This window comes from Chiloscyllium plagiosum, unplaced genomic scaffold, assembly GCF_037043375.1.
Source record: "Chiloscyllium plagiosum isolate Xiang-an unplaced genomic scaffold, Cpla_swu_hap1 HiC_scaffold_26, whole genome shotgun sequence".
In the NCBI taxonomy this organism is placed as follows: Eukaryota; Metazoa; Chordata; class Chondrichthyes; order Orectolobiformes; family Hemiscylliidae; genus Chiloscyllium; species Chiloscyllium plagiosum.
The window spans coordinates 35,856,790-35,875,316 of NW_028270164.1; positions in this window are offsets into that span (position 1 = coordinate 35,856,790).

Genomic DNA, 18,527 nt, shown 5'->3' on the forward strand with positions numbered 1-18,527 from the left:
GTGTAGAGGTGCAGGTGAATTTGTGGTGGATATGGAAGAATCCCTTGGGGCCTTGGAGGAAAGTAAGGGGGGAGGTGTGGGCGCAAGTTTTGCATTTCTTGCGGTTGCAGGGGAAGGTGCCAGGAGTGGAGGTTGGGTTGGTGGGGGGTGTGGACCTGACGAGGGAGTCACGGAGGGAGTGGTCGTTTTGGAACGCTGATAGGGGATGGGAGGGAAATATATCCCTGGTGGTGGGGTCCGTTTGGAGATGGCGGAAATTACGACGGATGATACGATGTATATGGAGGTTTGTCGGGTGGTAGGTGAGGACCAGTGGAGTTCTGTCCTGGTGGCGATTGGAGGGGCGGGGCTCAAGGGCGGAGGAGCGGGGAAGTGGAGGAGATGCGGTGGAGGGCATCGTCGATCACGTCTGGGGGGAAATTGCGGTCTTTGAAGAAGGAGGCCATCTGGGTTGTACGGTATTGGAACTGGTCCTCCTGGGAGCAGATGCGGCGGAGACGAAGGAATTGGGAATATAGGATGGAGTTTTTACAGGGGGCAGGGTGGGAGGAGGTGTAGTCTAGGTAGCTGTGGGAGTCGGTCGGTTTATAGTAAATGTCCGTGTTGATTCGGTCATCCGAGATAGAAATGGAAAGGTCTAGGAAGGGGAGGGAGGTCCCTTTTACTGCATCTGCTGCACCCGATGTGGCCTCCTCTATATTGGGGAGACAGGGCGCCTACTTGCGGAACGTTTCAGAGAACACCTCTGGGACACCCGGACCAACCAACCCAACCACCCCGTGGCTCAACACTTCAACTCCCCCTCCCACTCCACCAAGGACATGCAGGTCCTTGGACTCCTCCATCGCCAGACCATAGCAAAATAACGGTTGGAGGAAGAGCGACTCACCTTCCGTCTAGGAACCCTCCAACCACAAGGGATGAACTCGGATTTCTCCAGTTTCCTCATTTCCCCTCCCCCCACCCTGTCTCAATCAAATCCCTCAAACTCAGCACCGCCTTCCTAACCTGCAATCTTCTTCCTGACCTCTCCGCCCCCACCCCCACTCCGGCCTATCACCCTCACCTTGACCTCCTTCCACCTATCGCATTTCCAACGCCCCTCTCCCAAGTACCTCCTCCCTACCTTTTATCTTAGCCTGCTGGACACACTTTCCTCATTCCTGAAGAAGGGCTCATGCTCGAAACATCGATTCTCCTGCTCCTTGGATGCTGCCTGACTTTCAGTAAATGATTCCTAACTGCTACTTTCTCAGAAATCTCTCTTGATGTTGTTTCCTCCTGGACTGGAGAACTACATGTAAGAATCTGTGTCTGAATCTACCTTTTTGCCAAGGGGTGTGTTTGTGGGATGTTACTATATTGGACGTTAATTGGTAAGAGGTACCATATCTATTATTCAGTTAAGTTTTCCCATAGTCACATTTTTATTCTAAATTCTAAATTCCATTTTCTTTTATTTGCATTTTAAGTATAGTGTTTAAATAAATTGCGTTTTGCTTAACATTGAGTAGTTTGACCGGTTGCATCACGCCTGGACAGCAGACTTCACATTTAACATTAAAATAAGAAAAAGTTAGGGTCTTGGCTACCTTCTTAAAATATTCTGGTCTGGTCTCTAACACGTGATAGTATTAAAATAATAACACTCAATGATTGACTTCTATCATCTGGTTTTAACATGTGGGAATTACATGGACTAAAATGGTTTTGAAAAGGAGACAAAAAACACTGACTTAAAAATGTCTGCAGTAATCATTTGACTACTGTGCCATTAGATTAGATTAGATTAGATTACTTACAGTGTGGCCATGTTTCATGAAACTATCATTTAAATATATATTTCATATTACGTTACCATCATTTCTTTTCTCTGGTTCACTGTCTCCTTTTTAATTATTTACTTGAGTCCTCGTGTATTTGATGTTATGTCTTTATTATTTTTGTTTGCTGGGTTAAACAAATAATAGAATTGATATTCCTTTCATTCACTGTATAGGAACCAGATAGAACTGAAATTAACAGAGTTATCTAAAAAGACTGAAACCAGGCAGGCATGAAGAAACCTGCATCTCTTATTTTGGCCTACATTCATATATTGGAGATGAAAGGCATCACCCATAATTATCTAGCTTGAAGAAGCGTTATATTGGACCTAACCCATTATCTCTCTTTCTCTGTCAGCAGTTGCTGCCAGATTTTCTCCAGCACTTATGTTTTTATGACTTTTTTTTCTGATTTCCAGCATCTGCAGTAATTTGCTTTCATTATAAATAGGGAAAACATAAACCAGCTGTATTTCAGGAAGCTGCTTTTGACAGAGCAGAAGAGATGGATTTATGATGAGAACTGAAGAAGTCTCTCTCTCTCTCTTCCCCTATCTCTTTCTCTCTCCATCTTTCTCTAAAGGGACAAGGTCTGATGACAAAGCAAATTGGGAAACTTCTGAACGCAAAGAACTTAAAAGTATCTACAATATACACAGCTGCCATTGAGACAGAGCATCCCCAGTCAAATGTGGTCTCAGTTTAAAACCTAACACCTCAAGAATAGGCTTCCAACTGTATGTTATTTAATATCCTTTTTCTGATCCCTTTTTTAACATTTTACCTATATCAGTCTGTGTTTGAATGTATTAATTATCTTTATGATTTTTTTCTCTGAGTTGAACAATAAAGAGAATTGGTATTCCTTTCACTTAAGAAAACCTTGTAATTGGCTCCTTATTGTTTCTGGTGATTTTGTTTAACTGCATTTTAATAGGAGTAAAAATAGAGCTGCACTCTATTATTACTAAATCAGTTTTGTAGCCAATTTAGGAAGTTGAAGAGAGGGAAGCCATTCACCTTGCTTCAAATGGTCACAACAACACCTGTGGATTGCACCTCATCCTGGTATAGGAGTTTTAGGAATGAATCAAACTGAAATCCATAACTAGAAGAATCAAATCTTTCAATAAGGTTTATATTTCTGGTTTTCAGAAGAAAACACATTTCAGGCTTTTTGGCTAACAGTTTTGTACTTCAGTTACCATGTCCTAGACCATAAGTCCCTTCTTTCCTCCCAATAGACAATGGTGATGTTAGTAGCATATTTTTCTGAAAGCAGTTTAAACATTAACTCAATCGTATTGATACAAAGTGCAATATGACAGGATGCCAATTTGCTCTGTGAGAGCTTTCTACTCCCTGTAAACAAATAAATTCTGAAAACCTCACAGATGATCGTTTTACACCTAGATCTGTTAACAAGGGGCATAAGGCAGAGATGATCCATGAAAATGATGGACAGGGCACATCGGTCTATTTAATTCTGGAGACAGTCATACTCCTTAGATTAATAATATGAAAATTTGCCTCTGGAAAGGGACAGGAGGATAACTCCAAAGTGAAACAGATATGGGATCCAGAATTTAGATTTGGAAGACCCTTGTCCAGTCTCCTTATCCAATAAGTACAAGGTTTCTTGTCTCTGTGGATGAGAGCACAGTGTACAGGGAGCATCAGCAAATTGGCCACAGCACTGTTGGCTGCAGCTCTATTCAAGTGGGTGGAGAAACAAATAGTATAATAGAAACAGGGGATGGTCTAATAATGGGAATAGAATCCCAAAGGTTGTTTGGTCTATCTGATGCATAGGCACAGGAAATCTCTTCTGATCCAGAGAGAAACGTAGAGTGGGAGGGGAGGGATCTAGTTGCAGTGGTCCACGTGAATTCCAACTACACAAGTAGAACCAGGAAAGACATTCTACTGTTGGATTACAAGCAGAACCATAAAGGTAATAATCACTATCAGATCCATGTGCAAATTGGTTTAAAATAAATAAGATTAGAGAGGTAAAGACAGCATGCAGGTTTATGTGGCACTGACACCCATATTGCAAAGAGAGAGATGTTCCATTGGATGGATTTCATTTGAATTGTGTTGGGACCAGTGATCTGGAGGATCATTTCACTAGGTTTGTAGGTAGGGCTTTAAACTGAATCCTGCTGGCAAGCATTCATTTTAAGGGAAGTTTAAAAATATCAAAAAGAAATGTGTAGGCTGAGATGCAGCTTAATTAAGAGGCAAAAAATATTCAAACTGTGACAGGAAGGTAGAAATATATGTAAAAGAATACAACAAAATTAGAACCAGAGCAAGTAATAATGGTTAAAAAAAACCCAAAGCTTAAGGCTCTTTGTCTGAATGTACACATCATTTGTAACAAGATAGCTTAGTTTTCAGCACAAATTGAAATAGACAAACATGAAGATCTCTATTACTGAGACAAATAGTCACAAAGGTCAAGGAGGTGGGTAGCTTTCTTCTGAAGGAGATAGCTGAGGAGTTTGTAGAGGCATTGGATGTTATCTTTTCAGGAATCCTCGGAGTCAGTGAGAGTCCCAGGGGACTGGAAAATGGCTTATGTAACACCCCTGCTAGGAAAGAGGAAGGCAGAAGACAAAAGACTATGGTCAGTTGGCCTGATCTCTGTCGTTGATCATATTTTAGAGCCCATTGCTAAGGCTGAGATTGTGGAGTGCTTGGAAGTGCATGGTACAATAGGGCGGAGTCACCACGGTTTCATCAACGGGAGATTGTGCATGACAAATCTGATAGAAGTCTTTGAGGAGGTAATGAGCAAGTTGGTCAAAGGAAAGACAAATGAATGCAATATATTTGGATTTTCAGAAGGCCTTTGATAAGGCTGCTGAATAGGTTAAGAGCCCATGGTTTTAGGGGCAAGGTACTGGCATAGATAGAGGATTAGCTGACTGGGAGAAGGCAGAGAGCGGAGGATAAAAGGGTCTTTCTCAGAATGGCAGCCAGTGACGAGTGGAGTTTTGCAGGGGTCAGTTCTGTGACCACAGCAATTCAAGTTATATATTAATGAGTCAATAGATCTGGACCTAGAGAAGCACAACACATCAGACTGCATCAGAAGAGAAGGAAAATCAACTTTTCAGGCTGAGACCCTTCATCAGGACTGGGGAAGGAGAAGGAAGTCCAGAAATAAATAGGGGGGTCAGGTGGGGCTGGAGGAGGAGTAGATGGAATGGTGATAGGTGGAAGTAGGGAAGGAGTTGTCATGATTGGTTTGTGGGGTGGGTAGAGCGGATAGGTGAATAGGAAGATGAACAAGTAGGTCAGGTCATGGAGGTGGGGAGGACAGAGGAGACTAGACATGAGATGAGGCTAGGGTTGGGGAGATTTTGAAGCTGGTGCAATCTATGTTGAGGCAACCGGAAGGTCCTGCTGGTTGACGCGTGCAGAGCGCTGAGGCTCTGCAAACCAGTCCCTGAGTCTGCATTTAGTCTCCCTGATGTAGAGGAGATCACATCAGGAGCAACAGATGCGATGGACCAGGTTGGAGGATATAGATAAACCTCTGCCAGACCTGGAAGGCTTGTTCGGGGCCTTGGATAGTGGTGAGAGGGGAGGTGCAAGGACAGGTTTTACAAATCTTGCAGTTGCAATGAAAGAAACTGGGTATGGAGGGGAGTAGAGCTGACAAGGGTGTTTGTGGTGAGTGTAGAGCTGACAAAGGAGTTGCAGAATGAATGGTTCCTAAGGAAAGCAGATAGAGGTGGGAAGGAAATATCTTTTTGGTGGTGGGGTCTGATTGTGGATGGTGAAAGTGTTGGAGGATTGGATTTGGAGTTTGGTGGGGTGGTAAGCGAGAACCAGGAGGACTGTATTCTTATTGTTGTTGGGGGGAGGGGGTTAGAGGGCTGAAGTGCGGGAAAAGGGGGAGATGTGGTTGAGAGCATCATTGGTCACAAACGAGGGAAAACTACCATCATCAAAGTAGGAGGACATTTGGGATGTCCTTGAGTGGAATGCATCATACTGGGACAGAGGCAGTGGAGGTGGAGGAATTGGGTGCATGGGATTGCATTTTTGCAGGAGAGCAGATGAAAGAAGTTAATAGCCGAGGTCGCTGTGGGAGTCGGTGGGTTTGAAAACCTGCATACACCCATCACCATCCCACCTACCATTCCCTCAGTCCCAACCCCTCCCCCCCACCCCCGCCAACCACCATATTTAGTTTTGTGCTCCCTTCCCCCTTCCCAGTCCTGATGAAGGGTTTTGGCTCAAAATGTCAACTTTCCTGCTCCTCCGATGCTGTCTGACCTGGTGCGCGTCTCCAACTCCGCATCTATTGGCTTTATACATTAATGATCTGGACAAAGGAACTGAAGGCATTGTTGCTCAGTTTGCAGATGACAGAAAGATGGGTGGAGGGACAGGTAGTGTTGAGGAGGATAGGAGGCTGTAGAAGGACTCAGCCTAGGTGAGTGGACAAAGGAGTGGCGGATGGAATACATTGTGGGGAAATGTTAGATTATGCACTTCGACAGTAATATTAGAAGTCTAGACTATTTTTTAAATGGGGAAAAGCTTCAAAAATCTGAGAGTCCTGGTTCAGGATTGTCTTCAGGTTAACATGCAGGTTCAGTTGGCAGTTAGGAGAGCAAATACAATGTTAGCATTCATTTCAAGAGGGCTAGAATAGAAATGCAGAGATGTTTTGCCGAAGCTGTTTAAGTCTCTGGTCAGACCACCTTTGGAATATTGTGAGCAGTTTTAGCCCAATATCTAAGGAAGGATACTTAGGCATTGAAGAGAATCCAGAGGAGGTTTACAAGAATAATCCTGGGAATGAAGGGCTTATCATATGAGAAGTGGTTGAGGACTCTGGCTCTGTACTTGGCAGAGTTCAGAAAAAAAGGAACACTTAAATGTTGGTGAATTTTTTATTCTAAAATACTCTGGTATCTTTAAATACTCTTCTTGTTTTTGTGCTTTTAAAATGGTTCAATGTTTGGCAATGTTTTCCAACATGCACTTATTAAAAATATTAGTAAGTACAGTCACCACTAGAATATGGCATGTCTTTAAGTAAGCTGACATGTATGTGACAGCTATAAATCAACATAGCTGCAAAGGCCAAAGATGATAGCAGCTGATCACAAAAACAGATGATGTACTTACCAGACATTCTGTCCTGGATGAAAATCTGACTACTGCCGTGAATCCATGATACAAAATCTTTCTTATAAATTGTAAAATCTTTCTTGTGTCTATAAATAGTTTCATGTATGTTTGACTTTATGCTTGGATTCTATTTAGGGCTAGAACTATCATGTTTAAGTCTTACTTTGTAACAAGCATGATAAGATTTTATGGAACACATTGTGCAAACAAACATTTTCCTTCTCTTTCTGCAGGCTTGGGATATAAATCCATCTTGGGTGTCTTTGAAAATGTTTGATAACAAATCAGCTTTGTCCAGTTTTCTTTTCCGCCCATTATGAATATGTACGCCACTCGCTCATATCGCTGTTCAATGGCTGCTTGTTGTTCTCTGGCATGTCTCCCTGAGTGCGTTAGGAAGCTATCAATTATGGTGGGATATCAGAGTTGAATCCAGTTCAGATCCACCAGACATGGGGATGCAAAGAAGAAGAAGCGAATGTTATAGCAATTAGCAACAGGAACTCTGGCTGACTTCTTCTGTTCCTATTCTCCACTCCTACTCATTCTGTACCTAAAGAAACTGTGTCTAATTTCAGTGGCTTAGTTGAAGTTAAAATGAAATAGTTCAACAAGGAAGACAAATTGAACTGCAAATTCTCTGGGCTCTATAGCTGAGCTTAACATAACTTTTTTTAATTAATAGGATATGGGTGTCTTTGGCGAGTGCGTTTATTGTGTATAGTGCAGTTAAAAGTCAATCACATTGACCACAGGATCTAAGATACGTGTGAATTAGGCCATTCAGCCCATCAAGTCTGTTCTACCATTCAATGAGATCACAGCCGATCTGATAATCCTCAAGTCACCTATCAACATCTATATCAATTATGAATCATAACTAACATTGAATGTTCCACCTCACTCTCACATAGTTAGCACCATGACATTTGTTTAATGCTACTGCACCTCCTTATGACTGCCATGTACTCATTTACCACTGCTGCACTCATACCCACATCTTAGTTTGCATACACTGTCCATCTTGACAGTCACATCAAACAAACAGATTTCACCCCACTTACTGCCACCTTTTCCTCTGTCTAACAGGATAAAGCCAGTGGTTAATCAGAGGCAGAATGAGCTAAAAAGAGGTGTGCAAAGAATAGGTGCATGTCTTTATCCCAGCGGAGAATATAAAAGACCGCTATCATTGGCATAATTATCATTAAGCAGCTTGATTGAAACTCTAGTTATGCTCTCATACATAATCCTCCTTCTCATACCCACTGCATGGTGGCTCAGGTGAATGCATGGTGGCTCAGTGGTTAGCACTGATGCCTCACAATACCAGGGACCTGGGTTCAATTTCAGCCTTGGGCGACTATCTGTGTGGAGTTTGCACATTCTCCCTGTGTCTGCCTGGGGTTTCCTCCCATAGTCCATTGCTGTGCAGTTTAAATGAATTGGACATGCTAAATTGCCCATTGTGTTTAGAGATGTATACATTAGGTGCACCAGTAAGGGATAACTGTAGAGTAATAGGGTACAGGAATGGGTTTGGGTGTGTTACTGTTCGGAGGGTCAGTGTGGACTTGTTGGGCCAAATAGCCTGTTTCCACACTGGAGGGATTCTATGACTCACTCAACCTCGTTCTCCTCTGATTTACAAACTGGCTGGTGTTGTAGGCATTCCCCACTTGCTTTGCCCCCTCCTTTCCTTGTACCTGTCTCTTTTCAGACCCTGAAGGACTACCACCTGGCTAGGTAGTGCTGGAAAAGCAACAGATAAAAGAAAGCATGAATGAAACGTTGTTATTCTTCATCACACTCGTAGCTATAAATACGAACACTGATATGGTTCATACTGCAGAGGATAACTTAGACAGGACATCTATAGTTAGTGAGATTCCAGGCATCGGTAACCTGCAGCCAGAGAGGGTCAAGGGCTGTAATAGGTTCCAGCTTGCAGGAGAATAAGGTCATGTGAGATGGTGCAACTTGTGGTAAGGCCTTTGAATAAAAGTGGAACCTTTAGAAAGGCGATGTCTCACCTATTGAGAAATATTGGCTAATGAGACTACAGTGCTCTTTTGTTCAGCAGTGCGCAGGATACTCCAGGAAAGGCAGCCATCAGAGATGCAAGATAAGGGTATGGCCCACATCACAGATAAGTAATCATGGGAAGGGTTTTGCTGGCTTTGTAGTGAATATGAATTATAAAATGGTGTCAACATGGGCAGAGGTATTTCTCTCATTGGGTCCCTAACTTTCCCAATTTCATGTACTTCAATCAGGCACTAAGTGGCTTAAGAACATCTCCTTTCAGCCCAGAAGACAACAGGTTCAATGGCCACACCTACAGACACCTAGCATGGCAAGTACCTGCCTACAGTAGGATTAATAGCAGCAGCAGTTGGATATGGTGCTTAGGTGGCCGTTATTTGTCCAGGAGAAAGTGAGGACTGCAGATGCTGGAGATCAGAGTCGAAAAGTGTGGTGCTGGAAAAGCACAGCAGGTCAGCCAGCATCTGAGGAGCAGGACAGTTGACTTTTTGGGCATAAGCCCTTCTGGGAAGGTGATAAGTAGATGCGGGTGGGGGGGTGATGGTGATAAGTTGGAGGGGAGGGTGGAGCGGATAGATAGGAAGGAAGATGGACAAGTAGGACAGGCCAAGAGGGCGGTGCCAAGTTGGAGGGTTGGATCTGGGGTGAAGTGGGGGAAGGGAGATGAGGAAACTGGTGAAATTGACATAATCGTCTAGTTAAGGATTTTAGTTTGTGGTGAAATAGGAATGATGACAATGAACTCTCTTGCCTTGGACTTAGTTCTGGTTGCTACATTACCAAAAGGATGTGCATGCTTTGGAGAGGGTGCACAGAAGGTTCACCAGGATGTTGCCTGGTATGGAAGTCTCTAGCTATGAAGAGAGGTTGAGTAGATTAGGATTATTTTCATTAGAAAGACAGGGGTTGAGGGGGGACCTGATTGAGGTCTACAAAATCATGAGAGGTAGAAACGGGGTGGATAGCAAGAAGCTTTTTCCCCAGAGTGGGGAGCTCAATTACCAGGGGTCACGAGTTCAAGGTGAGGGGGAAAAGTTTAAGGGAAATATGCGTGGAAAATTCTTTACACAGAGAGTGGTCGGTGCCTGGAATGCATTGCCAGCGGAAATGGTAGAGGTGGGCACGATAGCGTTATGTAAGATGTATCTAGACAGATACATGCACAGGCAGTAAGCAGAGGGATACAGATCCTTGGAAAATAGGTGACAAGTGATAGAGGATCTGGATTAGCACAGGCTCGGAGGGCCGAAGGGCCTGTTCCTGTGCTGTAATTTTCTTTGTTCTTTGTTCTTTCTTAATCATGGTAGACTGGGAATGGCAGTAAGGTGATCATCTCCCACACCCTCCTAACCTCCAAACACACCACTAGAAAAGGTGGAAGATTCTGCTCCCCAAGGCACCATTTTGTATGAGATGCGAAATCGAGCAAAGCTAGAAGTGACCCTTTAAATGGGGAATCTAATGTAATCCCAGGGATGCTTCAAATGATTAATTAGCTGGCACAGGCATTTTAAAAGGTCAGGTCGATTTTTCCTCCACACAGTCTCTCCAAAATAGTTGGAAACATGTGTTTAAGAATACTTTTGAGAACAGGCAACATGACTTTGACATACAACCAATCAATATTCACTTCAGATCATCATTGGACCAGAAGCCTAAATATGGCAAAGATCCCTCATTCACTTGCTTCGAACAAAGTGATGACATCATGTCAGTTGGGTCTTGAGGAACAAATGCATGTCAAATTTGAAAGAAAAAACGTCTGTCTACTTCCATGTTCATCCTTAAAAGGCAGGCAGTGGGCAGACAATAATCACACCAATGTCTCTCTTTCCAATTAATTTTGTTTGAGTACTTCAAAATGTTGTACTTCGGAGCACACTAGCACCTTTTACTGGAATGCTGCTTCCAGGACACTTTGTCCAGGGACCAGCACAGATAGTCACAGAGTCATAGAGATCCACAGCACAAAACACAGCCCATCGAGTCTGCAACAGTCCAAACAACTACCTTACTATTCTAATCCCATTTTTGAGCACTTGTATGCCTTGGTATCTCTTCTACATATTGAAATACATTTTTAAATGTAACAGGCAGTGCATTCCAGATTCCCACCATCATCTGCATGAAAAGATTTTCCTCACATCCCATCTAAACATCCTGCCTCTTTTCTTAGATTGATTTGGCCTGGCCATTGATCCCTCCACCAAGGGGAAAAGTGTCTTCCTGTCTAGCCTGCCTGTGCCTCGCATGATTCTATATGCCCCAATCATGTTTCCCCCTCAGACTCCTCTGCTCCGAGGAAAATTATCTTAATCTATCCAATTTCTTTTCATACCTTAAACTTTCCAGCCCAGGCAACACCCTGGCAAATCTCCTCTGCACCCTCTCAAGTGCAATCACGTGCCTCCTATAATGTAGATTGCAGAACGGCACACAAGACTCTAGCTGTGACCTGACCAACATTTTATGCACCTAGCTCAAGGATTTGTCCAGGTTACAGCTCAAGGAGCCTTGTCTTGCCCTCTTGCCACTCGCCTATTTTGAGCTGACGTTGAATAATCACAGAATCACTGTCTTGACTTGTCTTTTGGCACACTGCCCCCTCAGCCAAAGCTTAAAGGCACACAAATTGACTTGCCTTATACAAAGCCAAGCAGCTTGTCACGGTTGTCAGCAGTCATCAGTCAAGAGAGTGGATAGATTGCTGCATAGCATCTCATATCTATAACATGTCTCAGCTGGAATGTATCAAACATACTGCATGTTCTTTAACCAAATTACCAGGTCACAACATCGATGGAGAGTAAACCACAGTCATATCAGACACCTCACTCAGTACAGTACTTCTAATCGTGGTACAGAGGCTTGAATACAGTCAGCTAACTACATTCTTGACTTGAATACAGTCAGTGAGCGACAGTCAGTCCTGCAGGTGTAATGCAAACATTCAGGGGAGTCACAGGAAGTTGGAAGCTGACACACATATCAATTAGGAAACTGGTCACTCATCAAGGGTTAGAGTTGTTCATCCAAGTTGGTCAAGGGTGTAGGTCAAGGTCAATCTTGAGATCATCTGATAAAATTCATGGGGATTGGATGGGGCTATTATCAGGGTACACCATTACATTAGGGAAGTTGGTGAAATAAATGCCGGGGGTTATAGGCGGCAATGTAGAATGCTGAGGGAGCAAGAATTGTGAAGAAGAGAATTTCAGCAAATAATGCTAAGTGGTGGGGAGGCGATCATGCCTTGGAGAACATGGGAACCTGTGGGATCTGCATCTGTACCACCGTGGCCTCAAGCAGGGATGGGGTTGGTGGCAATGCAGTACAATGTGAGCATGTCTAAAGTGGAGGACCAGGGCTCAGGATAGCACAATAAAAGCTGTATAGATAACTCCAGGTGGTGTGAGGGAACTGATAAGTTGGCTAATGAGTGCCAAGAAGCATGCAACATGGAAATTCAGGGATGCCCCTTGGTTATCAGACTAAGCCAGAGGTTTACTGTGCCAAGTAGGACCTGGGTGACCTTCTGTATTCAATTGACGCAAAAGACACAGAAAATGGCAGTTGACTAAACTTGGAGTTGACATGTTTTTTGTTTCATCTGAACATGGTTACAATGTGAGGCTCCTTCAGTGGACAGTTGTATTCATCAGTCACGTACATGGTGCAAGTTGAAGTCACTCATACTCATAGCATTATGCATGGGAAGTGTAGGGAATGGGAATGTAAACACTGGTCACAGGCAATCTTGACCATGTCAATGGTCATTGCAGACTGACAATAGTTATCTCTGTGAAGCCGAAGTAATCACAAGGGGGGATGTGACTACAGATTTATTTGGTTGGTCTCCCAACACAGGTTGGTGCCTGTGTAGTTGCCGTTGCAATCGTTTTTACGTATTTTACCGGTTGCAAAGTTGGTCGAACCTCCATGTGGTTCCCCCTGGAAACGACCTGTGAGAGGAAGCTCAATAACAGAGGAGTGGTTTTAGCTTGCTTAAGTGGTTGTATTGGCGTGGATCTTATCATTGATTTTATCACTGATTTTATCATTGATTTTACCTTTGGTTTTATCCGGTGCTGTGTAGCCACTGGCAGTTTTAACTTTCTCCTTCTGTTGCATGAGCATTACTCTCTTCAGGTCGACTAATACGACCAGAGAAAAGATACGAGACAGCTGATGATCTGCCGGCCAATGTTAGAAACCTATTTTTATCAGTGGCGATTATGTCGAACTCCAAAATTTCCGGTTGGGTGGGAGACCAGGAAAATAACCGTCCCACACGGTTGTTATTGGCGACACCGTGTGCTAAATGTGTTAGCCAAGTAAGGACTCGACCATCCGTTTCTATGCAAACGGAAGAGACCATAATTGGTACTCCGGCACGGCTGCCCTCTGGCAGGCACAAGGAAGCCAATAATAAAGCCAAGAAGATTCAAGATCAAGTTCGAATTGAAGGATTCATAGAGAAAGCTCCTGCAGAATCTTGTTCTTTTAATAGCCGGACAATTTTTAATTCGAATTTTAAAGGGCCCTTTGATTTTAGTCAAATTAGAGAACCAGAGAGCAATAAAGAGAAAAGTGAGAGTAGGGTTATTCATCCGGTTGTTAATGAGAAAGATAAAATAGAAATAATAATAGAATATCCGTTAGATAATTTTACACCTAAATTTTGTAATAACATTTATAATACGACAGGATTGTTTAGAAAACATTTAAAATTGTGTAAAGGGATTAAAGCTGTGAGAGTTAAATGTAGTAAATGCGGCTGGGAGGGTAGTTACCACTCAGTGGCATGTCACTATCCTAAATGTAATAGTAATATAAGAGAGAGAGAAGAAGATAAATCATTTCAATGCGAAATTTGCCCACTTAGATTTACAACAGCTCTAGGTTTAGGGCAGCACGAGAGGCACATGCACCCTAACTTAAGAAATATTAAAAGAAATAAAGAGAAAAAAGGTAATTTGGAAAAAGTAGAGAAAGGTAAAAGAGGAGTGTGGTCCAACTCTGAAATAAAAATGTTAAAACAATTAGAACAGGAACTTATAAGTTTTAAAAATATTAATAAACTTATTGCTGAAAAATTAAGAACTAAGACGCCAAAACAAATTTCCAATAAAAGAAGATTATTAGTTAAACAAAATAAGATTAGCAATAAAGTTGTTGGCACAAGTCAGGAAGTCGTCCCCATTAATGATAATAGAAGTGAAGAGAATAGTGATATAGATTTAGATACTCCAATAGAGGAAATAGTAATAGAAGAAGATAATCATCAGGGTAATAATAATACTAATGGGAATGTAGAATCTAAAAATGGATCATTAATAGAATTATTAGAGATGATAGAGGATAAAATAAGTAAAAGCAAACGTACAATAATAAATGACTATGATAGCATTATGAATATGGCAATTGGTAAATTAGGGACTAAAAATAAAAGTAATAGGTTGAATAAATTGAAATATAAAAAGGGATTAATTACTAAGCATAAGGATAGTAGAAAAGAATGTAATATGAGAGTAAATAACGCTAAAAGAAGATATTGTAGGAAAAAAGGAAAATTTAAAGAAACACAGTTTTACATAAGAATAAAAGACAATACCTAGCTAGAACTAAGATGGGAGCTCCGTCTAAATGTGAATGTCTGCTTAGTAAGGAGGGGCTTAAAGATCATTTTAAAAATAGATTGTGTATTCCCAATGATAAAAGCAATCTGAGAGGCTTTGCTAAATACAAAGGTCAAATTGAGGGATATATGTGTGACATGCTGACCGGCCCCATAACGGTGGAGGACGTCAATCAGACCATTAAGGCGATGGATGTTAAAACCGCGGCGGGGCTGGATCAGATGACGCTTAGAGATGTAATTAGAATATTTAATAAAGATGATACGATAATCCCCAGAATTTACAGCATTTGGCTTAAAACAGGCAGTATCCTTGATGTAGTAAAGATAAGTAGAACTGTATTAATCCCTAAAGTTAATGATGAGGTTGGTTTAAAGGATATTAATAATTGGAGACCCATCACAATAGTCCCAATTTTGCTTAGGCTTTTTACAAAAATTATAGCAAACAGATTAAGTAAAGTTATAAATTTAAATAAACTGCAAAAAGGTTTTATGGCAGGAGTTGCTGGTTGTGAGGAGAACATTAAAATAATGGAGAATATTATTAATGGAGCTAAGAAAAAGAAAACTGACTTAGCTGTGGTATTTGTGGACCTGGCGAAAGCCTTTGATACCGTTGGGCACAAACTGATAATAAATGCCCTTAAGAGAATCCAATTCCCTCCAGTTTTTATTAAATTGATGATGAGTTTATACAATAATAATTTTACTAGAATCGAAGGTTTTAATTGTAAAATGAGTTTGATCAAAATTTTAAGAGGGGTTAAACAGGGTGACTCCCTGTCACCAATTCTTTTTAATATAGTTATGGACCCCCTTATAAGTACCATTGAAGAGGGAAAAAAAGGAGTATTTTTGAGTCAAGACAGGGATAGTCACCATTGTGCAACCTTAGCATTTGCCGATGATATAGCATTGATCAGCCAATCCTATGAAGGAATGGCATACAATTTAAATTAATAGAAAACTTTCGTAATAATACTGGGATGGAGGTTAATGTAAGAAAGACTAAAGAATTTTACTTTGCTTATAAAAATAAAAGGTTTATTTATAATGATAGGGCTAATTGTAAACTTAATGAAGGAAATATACAGTTTATAGATCCAGGAAGCACCAATAAATACCTAGGTGCAAAAATTGATCCATGGTAAGCCAATCGAATTGGAAAGACCAATTAGGTAACTGGATAGATAATCTTAAAGGTTCTCTTTTAAAACCTGTACAGAAATTGGAACTCTTAAAAATATATTTTATCCATAGACTTTATTATTATTTAATTTTATCGGGAGTATCATTAATAGACTTTAATTTAATCATTAATTTAACTATCTTAATAGACTTGATAATATAATTAAAAGTGCAGTTAAAGGAATATTACATCTCCCACAATCCATCACAGATGGGTTTTTATATACTAGGACCCGTGATGGTGGCCTTGTATTGATTAAATTGTCTACATTTATTCCAATTGCCATTTTAAGGAAATACGAAATGCTATACAGATCCGAGGATGAAATTTTACATGCCTCATTTTCATTCGAGGGTTCTAGTATAGCTACAAAAATGCAAAAACTGAGTAAATTGAAAGTTTTAGAGAAAATTTGGAATCCAAATATAAATCGACAATTGGAAGAAATGGATATTACTGATGAGGAGAGTAATGGTATAGAGGAATTCAGTAATAAGAACTATACCAACTGGAGGTCAATAGAACTTCAGAAATGGATGGCCTTGCCCTGTCAAGGGCGGACACCCATTACCTCAAGAATGATAATATCTCCAATAATTGGTTGACAAAAATTCAATATATGAAGTTGCCCAAAGTAATAAATTCAATTTTACTACGAACGAACTTATATCCTACAAGGGCGTCACTAACTTATGGAAGGCCACTTAACATCAAGAATTGTCGGCGATGTAATGATACCCCAGAAACGATTGCGCATATTTCAGGATGGTGTCCCTACGTAAAAAATATGAGGATTAAGAGACACAATAGAATAATGGAAGAATTAATAAAGTTTATCAAGATAAAAGGATGGATAACAAACGTGGAAACATGCATAAAAGATAATACTGGGAAATTATGGATACTGGATTTAATTTTTAAAAAGGAGAATCATGTTATTGTGGTAGATATAATGATCAGAATGGACATGCAACCTAACTCACTGGAACAGGCTTGGGAAGAAAAGAAAGAAAAATATAAACATCTAGAAAAGGAAATTATGGTCCTTACAAAAGGAACAAGAATATCCTTTCATGGATTCGTGATGGGATCCTGAGGAAAATTGTTTGAAAAGAACAATGAACTAATGAAAGACCTCGGGATCGAGAAATTTAAAACCTTCGCTCAAAACATCACAAATCTTGTGTTATCTTTGACTCTTGAGCTTTTAAGGATTTTTATGGACTCATAGGATTCTCTATTTGACATAATTTAATAACTTTTTAAAATTTTTAATGTTTAATTTTAGAATAGTTTTAAATAAGGTTATAGGTTAATTTTAATTAGTATTTTAACATTTTAATATTTTATTAATAAAAGTAAATTATTTTAAGTCACTGATTAAGGGTGGTGGGTAAAATTGGTGTAATATAATTAAAGTGCACGCAACACATAACAAATGATGAACGGTAATATAATCGAACGGTTGAAAAACCCAGCTCATTCCTCGCTTTATTGATGATTCTGGTTTACAATATTTTATCCCGTTCCCTTTACGATCATTTGGCTGTGGCTAGCTAGATAGGGGTATACTTACGTTGCAAGCAACAATAAAACTCGAAAAGGACACAATCCATTCATATGGTGAGTGCATGAAATATGACACCTGCAGGCCATAAAATACAAAGATAATGCAAGACCTCATAGGCTACACACAGAACTGATTGCCTCTCACTTTGAGCTCACATGAAAAGGCTGCAGCTGAAGGTCTCCTCAGGATGGTCCGGAGATTAAGAAAGATCCAAAGTCTATCACATTTAATGTCATTTCCTCCAGGTGAGTAAGGCTAGTGGCCAAAGGCTAAGGATGCCCTAGGACACTGTCACCGAATGATGACAGTAAGTGGTAGGGGATCTACAATATGCAGGAGTGAGTGGGCATCCTATCACAATGGCTGTCCAAGTTGAAACTCTGCTTGTATGCAATTGGCTCATTCCAAACAGCCATTGGGGACCCTTGTTAGATCTCTCAATGTAGGAACCCACAAATGTATGAAGGCAGTTACAAGGGCAATTCACGACAGTCTCACCATTTCATCTCATTTCCCTGTGATGAGTTCAGTGCTTCAGGTCAAATGGTCAGCTTTGGCAGCATAGCTGGTATCTTCCAGGGGAAGGGCACAATTGGCTGGATGTATGTCACATTGAGAATGCCAAGGCATAACACAGCTGGGTCCATCAATTCAAAAGATTTTCATTCAATCAATGTGCAAGTGATCTGTGACCATCAGTACAGTATCCTAGAAGACTGCACCATGTACTCAAGGAGCTGCCATGATGCTTATGTCCTTGAGAGTTCAGATGTTTTTGCTGGGTTTCAAGGACTGAATGCCTTATAATGGCATCTGGTTGATGATGCTGTTACCAAACCTCGTCTCTCAGACCGAGGTTAGATGCAATACTTTTGCATAATCCTCACATGCTATGCCCTGTACACCTGGAAAAGACAAATAGGGGAAGAGATAGGCTCCAAAGAGTTGGAGAGCTGGTGGAGTCTTCTGAGGAGGGAGATGAGAACATTGAGCAAGAGGAACATCCCTTTTCAGGATAGAGTGCTGCAATATCAAATGCAACAAGCCAGGCAGGACTTACTTGACATACAGTTGCCACAGATGACAACTGGGTGCAGA